The sequence below is a fragment of the Leucoraja erinacea genome, chromosome 2, assembly GCF_028641065.1.
Source record: "Leucoraja erinacea ecotype New England chromosome 2, Leri_hhj_1, whole genome shotgun sequence".
Classification (NCBI taxonomy): domain Eukaryota; kingdom Metazoa; phylum Chordata; class Chondrichthyes; order Rajiformes; family Rajidae; genus Leucoraja; species Leucoraja erinaceus.
The window spans coordinates 21,989,442-22,006,138 of NC_073378.1; the positions used below are offsets into that span (position 1 = coordinate 21,989,442).

The following is a 16,697-nucleotide window of genomic DNA, read 5'->3' on the forward strand; positions in this document are numbered from 1 at the left end:
GTCGAAGTAGGTCATAGTAGATCGGCATGTTAGTCGTAGGTAATCGAGGGTAGTCAAAGATAATCGAAGGTAGTCGAATGTAGTCAAAGGTAATCGTAGGTAGTCGTAGATAGTCTTCAACATAGTCGAAGGGAGGTCGAAGGGAGATCGAAGGAGGTCGTCTTCACTCTCCACTATTCGAAGTCCAATTTTCCCGAAGCTAGTCGAAGCTGGTCTTCAACATAGTCGAAGGAGGACGACAGAGGTCTTCTACATAGTCGAAGGAGGCCTTCAACATAACATTTTTTCAAACACTCCTAAACGCTTCTAAACTCGCGATTTAGGTCGCCACAGTCGGACAGCTCCCTAACTCTCTCTTGAATACATCAGTAAAGTATATCAGAAAGTAAGTGAACCAAACATCTTCTACACCACTGTTTCGACCCGTGTCACCAACTTGCTTTCCCGTACTAATTCCATCTTTGCACTCATTGTTATGCATTCTGCACATGATTTGTTAGTACAAAAATATAATTTTACTTCGGAGTCACGTGAGTGACTTCGTGAAGAACCCGCTTCCAACGCATGCGTGTCATTTACGCTAACGCATTGCAACTCGTCATTGTCGGGAGGAAGGACGTTCCTCCCAAACGGCGGGGTTTTCGAACCTGCAACAGTAAGGTAAGTGAACATCGTTCTTTACTTACCTTTTTTCTACAGAAGGCTGTTGGAAGCTGGCGGGGGAGAAGTCTGCAAGCGCCGACAAGGACAGCAGGCAGCCAGCAACGGCCGGTGGCACGACAGTCTCCCTTAGCGGGAGTTCGTGCGACTTCAGCTCCGGGAAGAAAATACCGACAAGGGAGCACTCCGGAGCCGACACAGCCCCAAAGACCGACGCTACATGGGCCTGGGGCTGTGGAACAGGTAAGAAAATTCCAAGAGTCAAGAGTCAAGAGTATATTTAATTGTTATTTGGACCCCTGGAGGTCCAAATGAAATGCCGTTTCTGCAGCCATACATTACACACAAATAGACCCCAGACACAACATAATTACATTTTACATAAACATCCATCACATAGCTGTGATGGAAGGCCAAGTAAACTTATCTCTCCACTGCACTCTCTCCCCCCCCGATGTCAGAGTCAAAGTCAAAGCCCCCGGCTGGCGATGGCGATTGTCCCGCGGCCATTAAAGCCGCGCCGGGCGATGTCAGGCCCCGCTCCACGTCTTGATGTTGGAGCCCCCGGTGTGCGCTCGCAAAGTCCCGCATTCCAGCCGCGCGGGGCAGTGGTGCTAGGCCCCGCTCCAGGAGCTCTTCGACCCCGCAACTCGGGCGGGAGAAGTCGCCGTTGCAGGAGCCCCGAAAAGCGGTCTCCCTCCAGGGATCCGCGGGCTCCCGGTGCCGCCGTCCACAGACCTGTCGTTGGAGCCTCCGCAACAGCAGCAGCAGCGCAGCAGCAGCAGCGGCAGCAGCAGCGGTAGCAGCAGCGGCAGCGGCAACGCTCCTCCACCGCTCCACCCGCTCCGGTCTCGGCCAGCTCCGCGACGGCGACGGTGAGTCGTATCACCAGAGTCCCCGGTCTCTTCCTGTTGGAGGCCGCTCCTCGTTGCGGCCCCAACGACAGCTGAGACCCGACGAGAAAAGGTCGGGTCTCCCGTGCAGGAAGAGATTCAAAAGTTTCCCACCCCCCCCCTCCCACTCCCCCCCCCACCCCCCCCACACACACACCCCAACATAAAATAACAAAAACTACATAAAAACACAGACAAAAAATAATAAAAACGCGGACAGGCTGCAGAGGCCGCTGCTGACCAGGGTCGCGCCGCCTACCGGGCGGCGCGACCCTTACCTTTACCTTTTCCTTACCTTTTCTTATTCTTTCCAGGAAGGATGACGAGCTGCCGTTTCTACAGCAGCAGTCAGCCAGCAACAGAAGTCGGCACCACTGTCTCCCATAACGGGAGCGAGTGCCAAATTCACCCCATACGGGGTGGAGGGAAAAACAGAGCCAACAACCCACAAAACAGTGGGTTGTATTAGTGCTCTGGCACTTTTTAAAATTAGCGGGTCCCTAGGAACAGAAGGACCAGCCCCGTAAACACCGGGGTCGGTCCGAGCGGCTCGAACCCGACACGGAGGGAACGACGTTCACCAGGGGAAAAAATTAAAAGTCGGGAACAGCAGGTAAGAGACTCTGCGTTTCCTTCCACTTACCCTTTAGGTGCATTAATGGACCGGGTCCATGTAAGCTGCAGAAAGACCGCGGAGTGCAGGCAGCCGGCAGGAGAACAGCAACGGCAGCCAGCAGCGGCAGCGGCAGCGGCAGGAGCAGCAGCGGCAGCCGACAACGGCAGGAGCAGCAAAGGCACTTCGACTCCCGGAGGGGAAAACACCTGTGCCCGACTTCGCTCCCGCAACAGGGGGCAAATTCATTTCTGGGGCAGTATGCCAGTCTCGCTTTGGAAGCGAGTCTGGCTTGAAGCAGCGCTAACGGCCAGCGCCGAGGCCAAGGACATTGCAGTACAGTTGACTGGCTGCAATCCACCATGAGGGACCAGTAATGTGAGCACCGGGGTCGGTCCCAGCGGGTTTTTTAGTTAGAGTGATCGCTTCTTGGCCTTTTGGCTAAGATCAACTATAGTAGCTGTTTATTATCAGTTTTAAATCTGATACGTCCCTTATCTAAGGACCATATAAGCGGGAGTCCCCATAACTGAGGGCATTAGAGTGGGGTTGACCGGCTGAAACGACCGCGAGGGACCAGTACCGTGAGTACCGGGGTCGGTCCCAGCGGTCTGAGATAAACGAGCAGCCAGGAGCGCTGAGAGCGTTGAAGCCGGGTTAAAGAAATGGACTACGTGGAATCAGCTGTGCCAGATGTCCTCCACACCGGCCATATCCACTCCACGGAAGGAAGGACAAAGCTGGAGAAGGAGGACTGTGGAGCAGCGGGCACTTGAATCAACCGTAGTGGGATCAGCTGTGCCCAATGTCGGGCCTGCACCGGCCAGAGCCATGCAGCCGAGCGGTAAGGCTAGACACAAATCAAACAAGGTAGTGGACTCAGAAGGGTCCGACTTTGCATAACCGCCGGCGACCAGCGCCCGAGAGCGCTGGAGGAGGAAGAAGTGGTGTATGGAGCCTTCCTCCAACGTGATAAACCCACAGCAGTACCTCTTTGAGGGCTGCACAATGCTTCTACCCCATCAGAGGGGAGCACTGCGGGTCAGTTCTGGGCTGACCTGCAAGAGGGGTCCGCAGAACAAAAGACAAGTGGGCAGAAGGTAAGCCCCACATGGGTACCCCGTGCGGGACCCTAGAGATCTCTAACTCTATAAAAAAGAGTAGGCAGGACCCTGATGGGCCAGAGCCTGGTAAAACAACGTCCCATGATCCTAACACAGCAGGGACTCTGCTGGACATGGTGGCTGATTACTTTAACCAAGTCAAACATGGGTAGACTTGGATCCAGGATGGCAATAGTATTATTATATGTCTGGCCACAAACGCCAACAAGAAATATTTACAGAGACTGGCCAGACATCAGCCACCTGGCAACGGTGAGGCATTACAGGTGCCCAGCGTAAACCAATGCATTTGGCAGCATATGGGGACGAACATCAAGAACCAGTACCTCAAGATCCAGAGAACCTTAAAGGGATTGACGGAAGGCATCATAGCATACACCCGCACCCTGGATTAAACGTAGGTAACCAAAGACCATCAAGACGCACTAGCTCTGTTTAGTAATATGCAATATGACCTGAACTACACGTGGAAGGCGGCCATTCAGCCAGCACTGGGACCCCAAAAATGCTACCATTTGCAAACAAAGAACTGTGTGTGGGCGAAGCCAAGACACTGGGGCTCATCAAGACCAGCGCAAGGGCCTATTTTGGAGCACGATACCAGCCACAGGCAAGGCCATAAAAAATGTGGCTCATACCAGTGGCATTGCCAGAAATCAATATAACCCGCAGGATCCTTTTTTAGGGTATGGCCAGGGCGGCCACCCTGTAAGATGCGGAAGCCTCAACCTCCCACACAACCCCGAACAAGAGATATCAAACCAGAACCTTTTCAAAAAACCAAGGAAATAACACAACCACCGGTAACCATGGAGGTAGGTGGGTGTGGTTTCTTCTGTTAAAAAAGGACCTACGATGGTGGGGGAGGGGAGGTTGCAACACTACAGTTATGTATGGTATATAATCACTACAGATTCATATAATCTCAGCAGTATTCAGGGTTATCTGATAGGATTTACTCATCCCAATAACCCCAGTACAACATACACCAGAATGGCATTTTGTACTTACATAAACCAAACAATCTAAAAACCCACATGGTGCTACAAAAATTGTACACAAAAGGTGTGATTGAGCATACTTTTCATGGAACATTAGAATTTGTATCAAACATATTTATTAAAAATAAAATAGAGTGGGGTTGCAGGATTATCATTGATTTTTCAACCCTAAACACATTCGTTTAAGATATTCATTTTAAGATGGATACTCTTATTACTGATAAAGACTTGGTGTCAGCTGGGTTTTTCTATATGGCAGGCATTGACTTAAAAGAGGGGCAAACATCAGCCCCAATATTATTTACTAAAATTCTAAAACCAGCTTGGCATTGTTATGTAAACAAAGCCATAGGGTGATGTATTTCCCCCGTTCTGCCCCATCAATGGGGTTCTAGGGAAAATTCAACTAGACTCGGCATCTGCAATTCTCAGAGTACCTGACTGGCCTACTAAATCATGGTATTCGGTCATACAGGGGATGGTGTTAGAACCAAGTTCCCTCATGAACATAGCCAAATTTATTAATTCATCTAGTGACTGGGGCAGTCATCCATGCCATAAGACTATGGATTTATTGATTTGTAGAGTCTAAAAGACCCACTACACGGCATGGGGCTGTCAGACAGGACGATGAATCTCATTTCATCTGCACTAAGACTGTCAACACGGAAGCAGTACCTTGGACACATCAAGAAATGGGGCATATACTGCTTGGACAACAACCTCGACCAAAAGGCCAAGAACATTCTGGCCGTATTGGAATTTTTAACAAGCCTCCATTATGATAATCGATGGAGCTACAGTGCCATCAATAGTGCCAGAAGTGCACTCTCCAATTACCTATCACAAGGAACGGAGCGGCACACGGTGGGAACGCACCCCTGGTAAGAAAACCAGGTACTCCGAAATCTGGGAAGTGGGTGTTGTTCTACACATGCTGACGAGCTGGTAGCCCATAACAGCATTGTCACTTCAGTAAAGGACCATGAAGATGGTTATGCCCATGGTGTTATTTACCGCACAACGAGTCCAGCCATTAAGCAAACTGAGCCTGGACTCCCTGATCATCTCACCCGAGAAACTGATGTTTGTCATACAGGATTTAATAAAAGAAAACAGACCAGGTTCATCGGGTCAAGTGTTTGAATTTATGGTATACCCATATGACGAACGACTGTGTATAGCAAGACACATCCAACAATACATAGAATATACTAAGAGCATTCGAGGTCAGAGAATGGCGTTGTTTTATCTCTTACAAGAAACCGCATGAAAGGGTCACGACCCAAACTATATCAAGGTGGCTCAAATATGTCCTAAAGTTGGCAGGGATAGACACTAATGTTTTTTAACTCTCATTCCACCAGGGCTGCAGCAACATCCGCAGCAAAAATTCTAGAGGTACCCACAGACCAAATCCTCAGAATGGCAGGATGGTCATTCAAAAGGTTTTTCCAAAGGTTTTATAATAAACCAGTTATTTTTTGGAAGCATCATTGTATTCAGAAACATTTTACGTTCAACAATATAATTTGCCCGAAAGGTTACAGGGCTATGATTCTCCATGTAAAAATTTTATATATTTTCGTTATACCACACAACTTTTTGTATAAGTGTGTTTTAAACTTACTAATGATGCTCTCTCCCAATACCCAAGGCAGTTGTGAAGCATGGACTCGTTCCACGGCATGAGGTCACAGAGCTTTGAAATCTTCACGAAGTCACTCACGTGACTCCGAAGTAAAATAGTAAGATTAAACGAGAACTTACCAGTTTGAAGTTTGATCTGTATTTTATGAGGAGTTACGATGAGGGATTACGTGCCCTCCGCTCCCACCCTCTTATGATCATATCACAAACTGGTATATCTTTGATAATCTTACTATGTTAGATCATTATAGGTTCCTGTGACCTCACACCGCTGCTTTGAACAATGACACGCATGCGTTGTAAGCGGGGTTCTTCACGTAATCCCTCATCGTAACTCCTCATAAAATACAGATCAAACTTCAAACTGGTAAGTTCTCGTTTAATCTTACTATTATTCATACAGGTTTAGATGTCTTTACTTTAATTGATGATAAAGGTCTCCTCTACATTGCCCTGTTCATGCTCTGGTTCATCAGAAAATGCTCCACTATGTGTGCTTTTTAGAACATAGAATAGTACAACACAGCCCCTTCGGCCCACAACATCTGTCAAACATGATGCCAAATTAAACAAAATCTCCTCTGCCTGCACGTGGTATCACTTCATACCATGCATATCCCGATGCCCGTCGAAAAGCCTCTTAAATGCTATTATTGTATCTGCTTCCACAACTTCCCCTAGCAACGCGTTCTAGGCACCCACCACTCTCTGTGTTAAAAACCTGTCTTTCATATCCCCTTTAAACTGCCCCTTTCACCGTAAAGGTATTCCCTCTAGTTTAATTTTGTTTAGTTGGGAGATACAGTGTGGAAACAGGCCCTTGGGCTAATCATGTTCACACCGACCAGCGTTCCCCGCACATTAACACTATCCTATACACATTAAGGTGTGTAGGTCCCACATAAGAGATTAGTATACAAACCTAAAGCACACGGTATATGGGGGTTCAGTATTGATGTGGATAGAGAACTGGCTGGCAAACAGGAAGCAAAGAGTAATAGTAAACGGGTCCCTTTCACAATGGCAGGCAGTGACTAGTGGGGTACCGCAAGGCTCAATGCTGGGACCCCAGCTATTTACAATATATATTAATGATTTGGACGAGGGAATTGAATGCAACATCCAAGTTTGCGGATGACACTAAGCTGGGGGGCAGTGTTAGCTGTGAGGAGGATGCTAGGAGGCTGCAAGGTGACTTGGATAGGCTGGGTGAGTGGGCAAATGTAAGGCAGATGCAGTATAATGTGGATAAATGTGAGGTTATCCACTTTGGTGGCAAAAAACAGGAAAGCAGACTATTATCTAAATGGTGGCCGATTAGGAAAGGGGGAGATGCAACGAGACCTGGTTGTCATGGTACACCAGTCATTGAAAGTAGGCATGCAGGTGCAGCAGGCAGTGAAGAAAGTGAATGGTATGTTAGCATTCATAGCAAAAGGATTTGAGTATAGGAGCAGGGAGGTTCTACTGCAGTTGTACAGGGTCTTGGTGAGACCACACCTGGAGTATTGCGTACAGTTTTGGTCTCCTAATCTGAGGAAGGACATTATTGCCATAGAGGGTGTGCAGAGAACGTTCACCAGACTGATTCCTGGGAGGTCAGGACTTTCATATGAAGAAAGACTGGATAGACTCGGCTTGTACTCGCTAGAATTTAGGAGATTGAGGGAGGATCTTATAGAAACTTACAAAATTCTTAAAGGGTTGGACAGGCTAGATGCAGGAAGATTGTTCCCGATGTTGGGAAAGTCCAGGACAAGGGGTTACAGCTTAAGGATAGAGGGGAAATCCTTTAAGACCGAGATGAGAAAAACATTTTTCACACAGAGAGTGGTGAATCTCTGGAAATCTCTGCCACAGAGGGTAGTTGAGGCCAGTTCATTGGCTATATTTAAGAGGGAGTTAGATGTGGCCCTTGTGGCTAAAGGGATCTTAGCCACAAGATGTGGAGAGAAGGCAGGTACGGGATACTGAGTTGGATGATCAGCCATGATCATATTGAATGGCGGTGCTGGCTCGAAGGGTCGAATGGCCTACTCCTGCACCTATTTTCTATGTATCTATTAAGGAAATTTATATTTATACCAAGCCAATTAACCTACAAACCTGTATGTCTTTGGAGTGTGGGAGGAAACCGAAGATCTTGGAGAAAATCCGCGCGTTCAAGGGGAGAACATGCAAACCCCGTACAGACAATAGTCAGGAATGAACCCGGATCTCTGGCGCTGTAGGTGCTGTAAGGCAGCAACTCTACTGCTGCGCCATCATGCCGTCTTTGGCAATTCCATCTTGGGAAAAAGGTTATGACTGTCTACCCTATCTATGCCTCATGATTTTATAGGTAGTAAACCCACATTATAATGGATCATGGAGGTGGTGGTGAGGGGGGAGTTATGATGTCCGTTATTGACGATTACCCGTTATAAATGAGTAAGAAATTATCATTCTAGTAGTAGTAGAAAAAAATAATTACAGATGCTGGTTAATACAGAAAAGGACAAACGGTGCTGGAGTAACACAGCTGGTCAGACAGGATTTCTGGAGAAGATGGATGTGATGTTTTGGGTTGAGACCCTTCATCAGACTCATAGTCTGGAACTGGACCTGGAATCCAGATGAGTTGACGACCCCAGCCTCTGTTATAAAGAGATCCATAATAACAAGGGTTTACTGTACTTCTGTCAGGTCTCCCCTGAAGGGCTTGTCCCATGAGCATGCGACCTGCATGCGGCAAGCGCAACCAAACCGGAAGCGGGGGCCGCGCGGAGGTCGAGTGATCCCCGTACAGGGCCGGTCCCACCAGCATGCGCCTGCATGCGGTGAGCGCGACCAAACCAGAAGCGGGGGCCGCGTGGAGGTTGAGTGAGTGACATGAAGTTCGAGCGAAGTCCGCGGGAAGTTCGCGCGTGACGTACGGCGTCAAGACGCTGCGCACGGCATCGAGGCGGCTGCGGGCCGGCAGGCCGTTGAGCGCGGAATTTTTGGACACAGTCAGTTTTTCGGAGCCACGCGCGATGTCGGAACCAGCTCCGCACAACTCCATACGGCTCCGGAGATCGAAGTGGGACTGGCCTCGCGATGCCGTACGGTTCAAGCGACCACGTTAGGTCGTGCTTGCTGCATGCAGTCGCATGCTCGTGGGACAGGCCCTTTAGCCTCTAACATTCCAGAAAAAAACAATCCGAGTAAATCCACACTCTCCTTATTGTTATTCCCTCTAGTCCAGGCAACAATCTGGTAAATTTCTTCTGCACCCTCTTCAAAGCCTCCACATCCTTCCTCCAATGGGGTGATTAGAACTGCACACAATACTCCAATGGATGGCGGGACTGTCATATGCTGAGAGAATGGAGCTGCTGGGTTTGTATATTTTGGAATTTAGGAGGATGAGAGGATATCTTATTGTTACATAGATGATTATTAAGGGTTTGGACACGCTAGAAGCAGGAAGCATGATCCCGATGTTGGGGGAGTCCAGAATCAATAGACCTTAGGCCAGCGGTCAGATTTCTTCTCCGGTGATCCCTGGCGAGGGATCAATTACTCCGTGATGGAGACTCCATGCCGCGCCCTTAGCTATATGCGCCGCAGACCGCGGCTTCAGGATGTTATGGTCCGCGGGCCAGTGATTGGAGCTTCTGGTGATCTCCGGCAAGGGATCACCGGGCTCCACGATGGAAAGTCTGCGCTGCTTCCATTTAGTATTTAAACATACAAAAACAAAACAAAAGTCGAAAGGATGAACCGCTGCTGGCGAGGCTGCTGGCTCGTGGCAACACACGATAGAAGCTATTTAATGATTGCAATATGGAGCAGGGGGAAGAGGTGGAACAAACAAAAGGCATGATATGTCGAGATCAGAAGAGATGAATTGATACAATAATAGGTTTGATCAAGATAATGAAATATAAATGTTATCATGATAATTGAAATGATGACGGACGAGGTAGTTGAGGAAGGCACCATCACAATGTTTAAGTAGCAATTAGACAGGTGCATGGATAGGACAGGTGTGGAGGGATATGGGCTAAATGCAGGCAAGTGGGTCTAGTGTACATGGGACATATTGGTCCATGTGGGCACGTTGGGCCGAAGGACCTAGTTCCACACTGTGTGACTCTCTATATACTAAAACTCTCATCTTGTTTGTTTGTTTGTTTGTTTGTATGTCTGTTTTTACATATATTTGTTCCCGAAACTCTGCCAAAACGGTACACAACAGCACTACAATTTTACGCCCACCTTACCATTGTCCTGCGATGTGCATTAGCCAAGGTTCGTTCAGATTGATGTTATATTTTAGAAGTTATTTATATTTAAAACTAAAATAACATAAAACAATGGCCCCACATGCCAGCCGCGCCTGTGCAGTTCGGGGAGACCCGTCAACCACGTTCCACATCACAATGGTCACCCAACGTGTCCGTGCCTGCGCAGTTGGGGCATGTTGATCTAATATTCACGTGTACACCTTAATAACAATAATAATAATAAATTGAATTTATATAGCGCTTTTCAGGGACTCAAAGTCGGTTTACAGGCAAGGCAAAAAAACAAAAACAAAAACAAAACAAAACAAACCAAAAAATGAGCAACTATTCAAGCACAGATGAAAAGGGAGGGGGGCGTGGGGCTAAGGATAGGCAGAGGTGAAGAGATGGGTCTTGAGGCGGGACTGGAAGATGGTGAGGGACACAGAATTGCGGATCAGTTGGGGGAGGGAGTTCCAGAGCCTGGGAGCTGCCCTGGAGAAGGCTCTGTCCCCAAAATTGCGGAGGTTGGATTTGTGGATGGAGAGGAAACCGGCTGATGTGGATCTGAGGGACCGTGAGGATTGGTAGGGGGAGAGGAGGTCAGTGAGATATGGGGGGGCCAGATGATGGAGGGCTTTGTAGGTGAGGACCAGGATTTTGTAGGTGATCCGGTGTAAGGTGGGAAGCCAGTGAAGTTGTTTGAGGACTTTAGTGATGTGGTGCCAGGATTTGGTGTGGGTGATGAGTCGGGCGGCTGCGTTCTGGACCAGTTGGAGTCGGTTGATGTAGCTGGAGCTGATGCCAAGGAGAAGTGAGTTGCAGTAGTCCAGTCGGGAGGAGATGAAGGCATGGATGAGTCTTTCAGCAGCGGGAGGTGTGAGAGAGGGTCTGAGTTTGGCGATGTTGCGGAGGTGAAAGAAGGAGGTTTTAATGACATGGCGGATGTGAAGCTCAAGGGAGAGGGTGGAATCAAAGATCACGGCAAGGTTGCGGGCCTGGGAAGATGGGGAGACAATGGTGCCGTCGATGGTGAGAGTGGGGTTATTGATTTTGCTGAGTGTGGATTTGGAGCATATAATGTGGAACATCTTGCGTTACAATGGTAAGATCGTTGGCGTATCCGCGCCTGGACAGTTGGGGGAGGGTTGCCAGGCCCGCTAGCCATGCATGTGCAGTTGGTGGTTGCCGGGTCCGCTGCCATTTCAAGATCATCAGCTGCGCCTGCGCAGTTGGCCCACCACCATCTTGAAATCGTCATTTTGACATGTGGGACAATGGCGATCATTGGCGTCTCAACGGGGGCCCGTCAGCCGCCTCACAATTCAAAATGGCGGCATCTTCCTGCGTGTGCGCAGTAGGTCTGGTATCCGCGTATGCGGGAGTTGAAATGACCGCAAGTGCACAGTGGGCCCGGATCCGCGCGTGCGGATTTTAAAATAACTGAAAGTCTCCCCGCGCTTGACCCCTCTCACTCTGGCCACAAAATCTTTGAATCACTTCCGTCTGGAAGGCGACTCCGGCCTGTCAAAGCCGCCACAGCCAGACATAAAAACAGTTTTTTTCCACAAGTAGTGACTCTACTCAATAACCAAAAGTTTGTAGTTCCTTTTGCTCTGGTATTTTATTTCATTCACATGTTTAAACTATAATGTTTAATTTTTAATGTTTTAATGTTTTATTTTTAATTGATTACTGTATGTCGTTCTGTTACTTGTGAGCGGAGCACCACGGCACATTCCTTGTACTTGTACATACTTGGGCAATAAACCTTAATTCATGCATTCATTCATTCATTCATCATTCAATCATTCAATCATTCAATCATTCAATCATTCATTCATTCATTCATTCATTCATAATAGAGTGTATAATGGTACCAGTAATTTTCAGAACTGAGTAGCAGGATGGTGCAATTTATGTCACGTTATATATTCATCAGTCTCATGAATATGTGTGAGTATGCGCAATGTACTTTTGTAAAATAAAGAGGACCCACACTGGCAACAGCGTGCACTGAAAACCTGTGCTTTGTTTTCTATCTAAATGCCACTGCCGTAATGTCTTACAGTTACTATCAGGAGTGTGAAATCATCAAGTTTAATAACTTGGTTCAGCCGGATGCTACCAGAAGATACTGAAAGATCTTCAATCAATAAAATGTAAGAGGTGCATTTTCTGTCAATGCATGTACCTACATGGCAACCTTTCAGTGTGCTTTCTTCTCATGCTAACGTTATTTTGAAAAATCAGAGGCTTACAAGATTAATATGATAATTCTAAAATCCCCTGAACACACAGCATGTTTGCATTATTTGCTATCTTTTCCCATAATTGATCATCCAATTGCAGGATTACTGACTGCCACACTTCCAGTTTGCAAATGTGTTGAACAATTTTATCCTCAAGTCAATGTCAAATTACATTTACACTGTGGTTTCTATTGAGGATGGAGCTTGACCTTTTCACAGATGTTGTCTAATCTTTACTTCACATCCGACCATGTTACGGCATGTTGCCATTCAAGGTAGTGATATCAATGTTTGAAAACAATTTGATTTATGTCTCCGAGTTTTTTGACATCTGTGAATTCAGAAATCATGCCCAATGCATCCAAGTCTAAGTCAAATAACTGACCTTCTATTGATCTCTGGTGATCTCCACTTAACATTTATTTCCATTCTGAAAGACAATATTTCACTATTGCTATCTCATTCATCCTACTTCTCCAGTTTCCGTTCTTTTCTGTCGGTCTTCAGCCTTGATGACAAGCTTTTTACATGGCAGTCTTTTTGACCCCATTGTGCTCATCAGCCATCCCTCATACTTCAAAAAACTTTTTCATGTTAATTGGATATGATTTGCCTTTAACACCAATGCTAGTTTTCTCTGATCAGTCTCCACTTGTCAAAATTACAGCTTGCACTTACTCTAATTATTGTTTCTATATCATTTCTAATCACCAAGGTTAAAACTGACTGTTTTGTAATTACTGGGCTTATCCCAAATCACTTTCCTGAGCAAAAATATACCATTTGTGATGTTCCAGTCCACAGGACCACCTCATCTGCTGTACACAAGAGTTGGCTGGTACATATTTTTGCATCATCCCTGAGACAAGTTTCAACCAAATAAAGAGGCAAGGAATCATACATAAATTCATAAGTTCCAAGAGCAGAATGAGGCCATTCGGCCCATCAGGTACACACTGCCATTCAATCATCGCTGATCAATTTATCTTTCCCTCTCAACCCTATTCTCCTGGCCTCTACCCATAACCCCTGACACCTGTACTAATCAAAAATCTATTAATCTCAGCCTTAAAAAAATCCATTGACTTGGCCTCCACAGCCCTCTGTGGCAATGAATTCCATAGATTCTTCACCCTCCGATTAAACTAATTTCTTCCTCGTCTTCCTAAAGGTACGTCCTTTTATTCTGAGTTTATGACTTCTGGTCCTAAACTCTCCCATAAGTGGAAACATCCTCTCCACATCCATTCCACACAGCACTGAATGGAATCCTTCAGCCAACTGAGTCTGCGCGAACCCACTACACATGTTGACTATCTGTCGAGGCCAATTGACCTACAAACCTGCATGTTTAAGGGCTGTGGAGAAAACCAGAATACCCAGAGCAAACCCACGGGATCACATGGAGAATATGCAAATGTCGTACTGATATACAGTATCAAAGGTTGGGATCCACTGTATTTCCCCAAATAAGCCAGGGATATTTTGGTTGGAATCTTGTCAATATGTTCCCTAACTTCCCTCAGCCATCCAGGATGCATCTCATCTAATACCAACTGATCCAATTGCAGTGCAGATGCCAGTAACTCCTCTTTAACACATTGCATCTCATCCACAAACTCAATGATTGATTCATCTGTTTAGGAAAATGGTCAAGGGAGAGCCAGTGGATGTAGTGTACCTGGACTTTCAGAAAGCATTTGATAAGGTCCCACATAGGAGATTAGCGGGAAACATTAGAGCACATGGTATTCCTCGTCTTCCTACTCTCTAGAATTTAGGAGATTGATAGGGGAGCGTACAAAAATCTTAAGGGGTTGGACAGGCTAGATGCAGGAAGATGGTTCCCGATGGTGGGGAAGTACAGGACAAGGGGTCACAGCTCAGGATAAGGGGGAAATCCTTTAAAACCGAGATGAGAAGAACTTTTTTCACACAGAGAGTGGTGAATTTCTGGAACTCTCTGCCACAGAGGGTATTGAGGCCAGTTCATTGGCTATATTTAAGAGGGAGTTAGATGTTGCCCTTGTGGCTAAGGGGATCAGGGGGTATGGTGAGAAGGCAGGTACGGGATACTGAGTTGGATGATCAGCCATGATCATATTGAATGGCGGTGCAGGCTTGAAGGGCCGAATGGCCTACTCCTGCACCTAATTTCTATGTTTCTATGTTTCTATGTATTGGGGGTAGAGTGCTGACATGGATAGAAAATTGGTTGGCAGGCAGGAAACAAAGAGTAAGAGTTAACGGGTCCCTTTCAGAATTTGCAGGCAGTGAGTAGTGGGGTACCACAAGGTTCGATGCTGGGACTACAGTTATTTACAATATACATCAATGATTTAGGGATTCAAAGTAACATTAGCAAATTTGTAGATGACACAAAGCTGGGGTGCCAGTGTGAACTGTGAGGAGGATGCTTTGAGGATGCAGGGTGACTTGGACAGGGTGGGTGAGTGGGCGGATGCATGCATGGCAGATGCAGTTTAATGTGGATAAATGTGAGGTTATCCACTTAGGAGGTAAAAGCAGGAAGGCAGATTATTATCTGAATAGTGTCAGGTTGGGAAAAGTTCCAAGAGACCTGGGGGTCCTTGTTCATCACACTAAAAGTAAGCATGCAGGTACAGCAGGCAGTGAAGAAAGCTAACAAGAGGTGTTGAGTATAGGAGCAAAGAGGTCCTTCTGCAGTTGTACAGGGCCCTAGTAAGACCACACCTGGAGTATTGTGTGCCGTTTTGGTCTCCAAATTTGAGGATGGACATTCTTGCAATTGAGGGAGTGCAGCGTAGGTTCACCAGGTTAATTCCCGGGGTGGCGGGACTGTCATATGTTGATAGAATGGAGCGGCTGGACTTGTATACTCTAGAATTTAAGATGAGAGGAGATCTTATTGAAACCTATAAGATTATTAAGCGATTGGACACGCTAGAGGCAGGAAACATGTTCCCGATGTTGGGGGAGTCCAGAGCCAGGGTCCACAGTTTAAGAATAAGTGGTAAGCCATTTAGAACAGAGATGTGGGAAAACCTTTTCACCCACAGAGTTGTGAATCTGAGGAATTCTCTGCCTCAGAAGGCAGTGGGGGCCAATTCTCTACATGCTTTCAAGAGAGTGTTAGAGCTCTTAAAGATAGCGGATTCAGGGGATATGGTAAGAACACAGGAACAGGGTACTGAATGTGGATGATCAGCCATGATCACAGTGAATGGCGGTGCTGGCTCGAAAAGGTCGAATGGCCTACTCCTGCACCTGTTGTCTATTGTCTAGTCCAGCATCATCACTTTTCTTGGTGAAGACTTGATGAAGACGTCCCACTTATAGTAGTACCTCAGCCATGTCCTCCATTATCATGAATATCTTGCTTCATTCTCTGTTCAGCCCGACCTAACTGCTTTCCACCCCTTTCTGGGTCAGATGGTTATTGAATATAGTTTTCCTTTTAGGTTTATTGCCGGTTTTTCTTGTGCTCTCTCTTCTTCCCTCTTAAATGCTCCTCTTTAGACCCTCAAGCCCATCCTCGCTGAACTTTCTGTAATCAAAGGAGGTGACAATTGGTTTATCAGCCAGCCTAGGTTCAAACTTGGGTCTTAAATGCTTTGTGGTTGCACCACACTCACCATCACCTCCGTGACTTGTTTATTTACCAAAGTATTCAGTCACATAAGAGATATTTGTCTTTGACCCATTCCTTTCTAGATTTTCATATTTTTGATTTCCATGCAACTACACACTGTGATACTAATTTATGGACCTTGCTGTAAACAGTTTACCAAACGACATACAACAATCTAATGTTTAAGAAAATGTTCGTCACGGACTAGAAGGGCCAAGATGGCCTGTTTGTTATTGTTATATGTTATATTATATGAAAGAACTGCAGATGCTGGAAAAATCAAAGGTAGACAAAAATGCTGGAGAAACTCAGTAGTCTCCAACTCAGACTACCTGAAATTGGAGGTCAATGTTCATACCACTGGGGTGTAAACTGCCCCAGTTTACACCACAGCAGTAGGAACATTGACTTCCCCAATTTCAGGTAGTTCTTGCTTTCTCCCTCCTTCCCCTCCCCTTCCTAGCTCTCCAACAGCCCACTGTCTCCACCTCTTCCTTTTTTCTTCCCGCCCCACTCCTCCCCACCTCCACATCAGTCTGAAGAAGGGTCTCGACCCGAAACATCACCTATTTCCTTCGCTCCTTAGATGCTGCCTCACCCGCTGAGTTCCTCCAGCATTTTTGTCTACCTACAACAATCTA

General features: G+C 46.6%; 1 protein-coding gene and 1 pseudogene across 1 annotated transcript in view; one reads left to right on the top strand and one right to left on the bottom strand.

Moving 5' to 3' along the window:
- The window catches only part of plxdc2b (plexin domain containing 2b), a 476,090-nt gene that overhangs the window by 154,631 nt on the left and 304,762 nt on the right, over positions 1-16,697 (bottom strand). The gene's annotated exons all lie outside the window — the stretch shown is intronic.
- On the top strand, positions 2,588-2,693 carry LOC129693515 (U2 spliceosomal RNA; annotated as a pseudogene).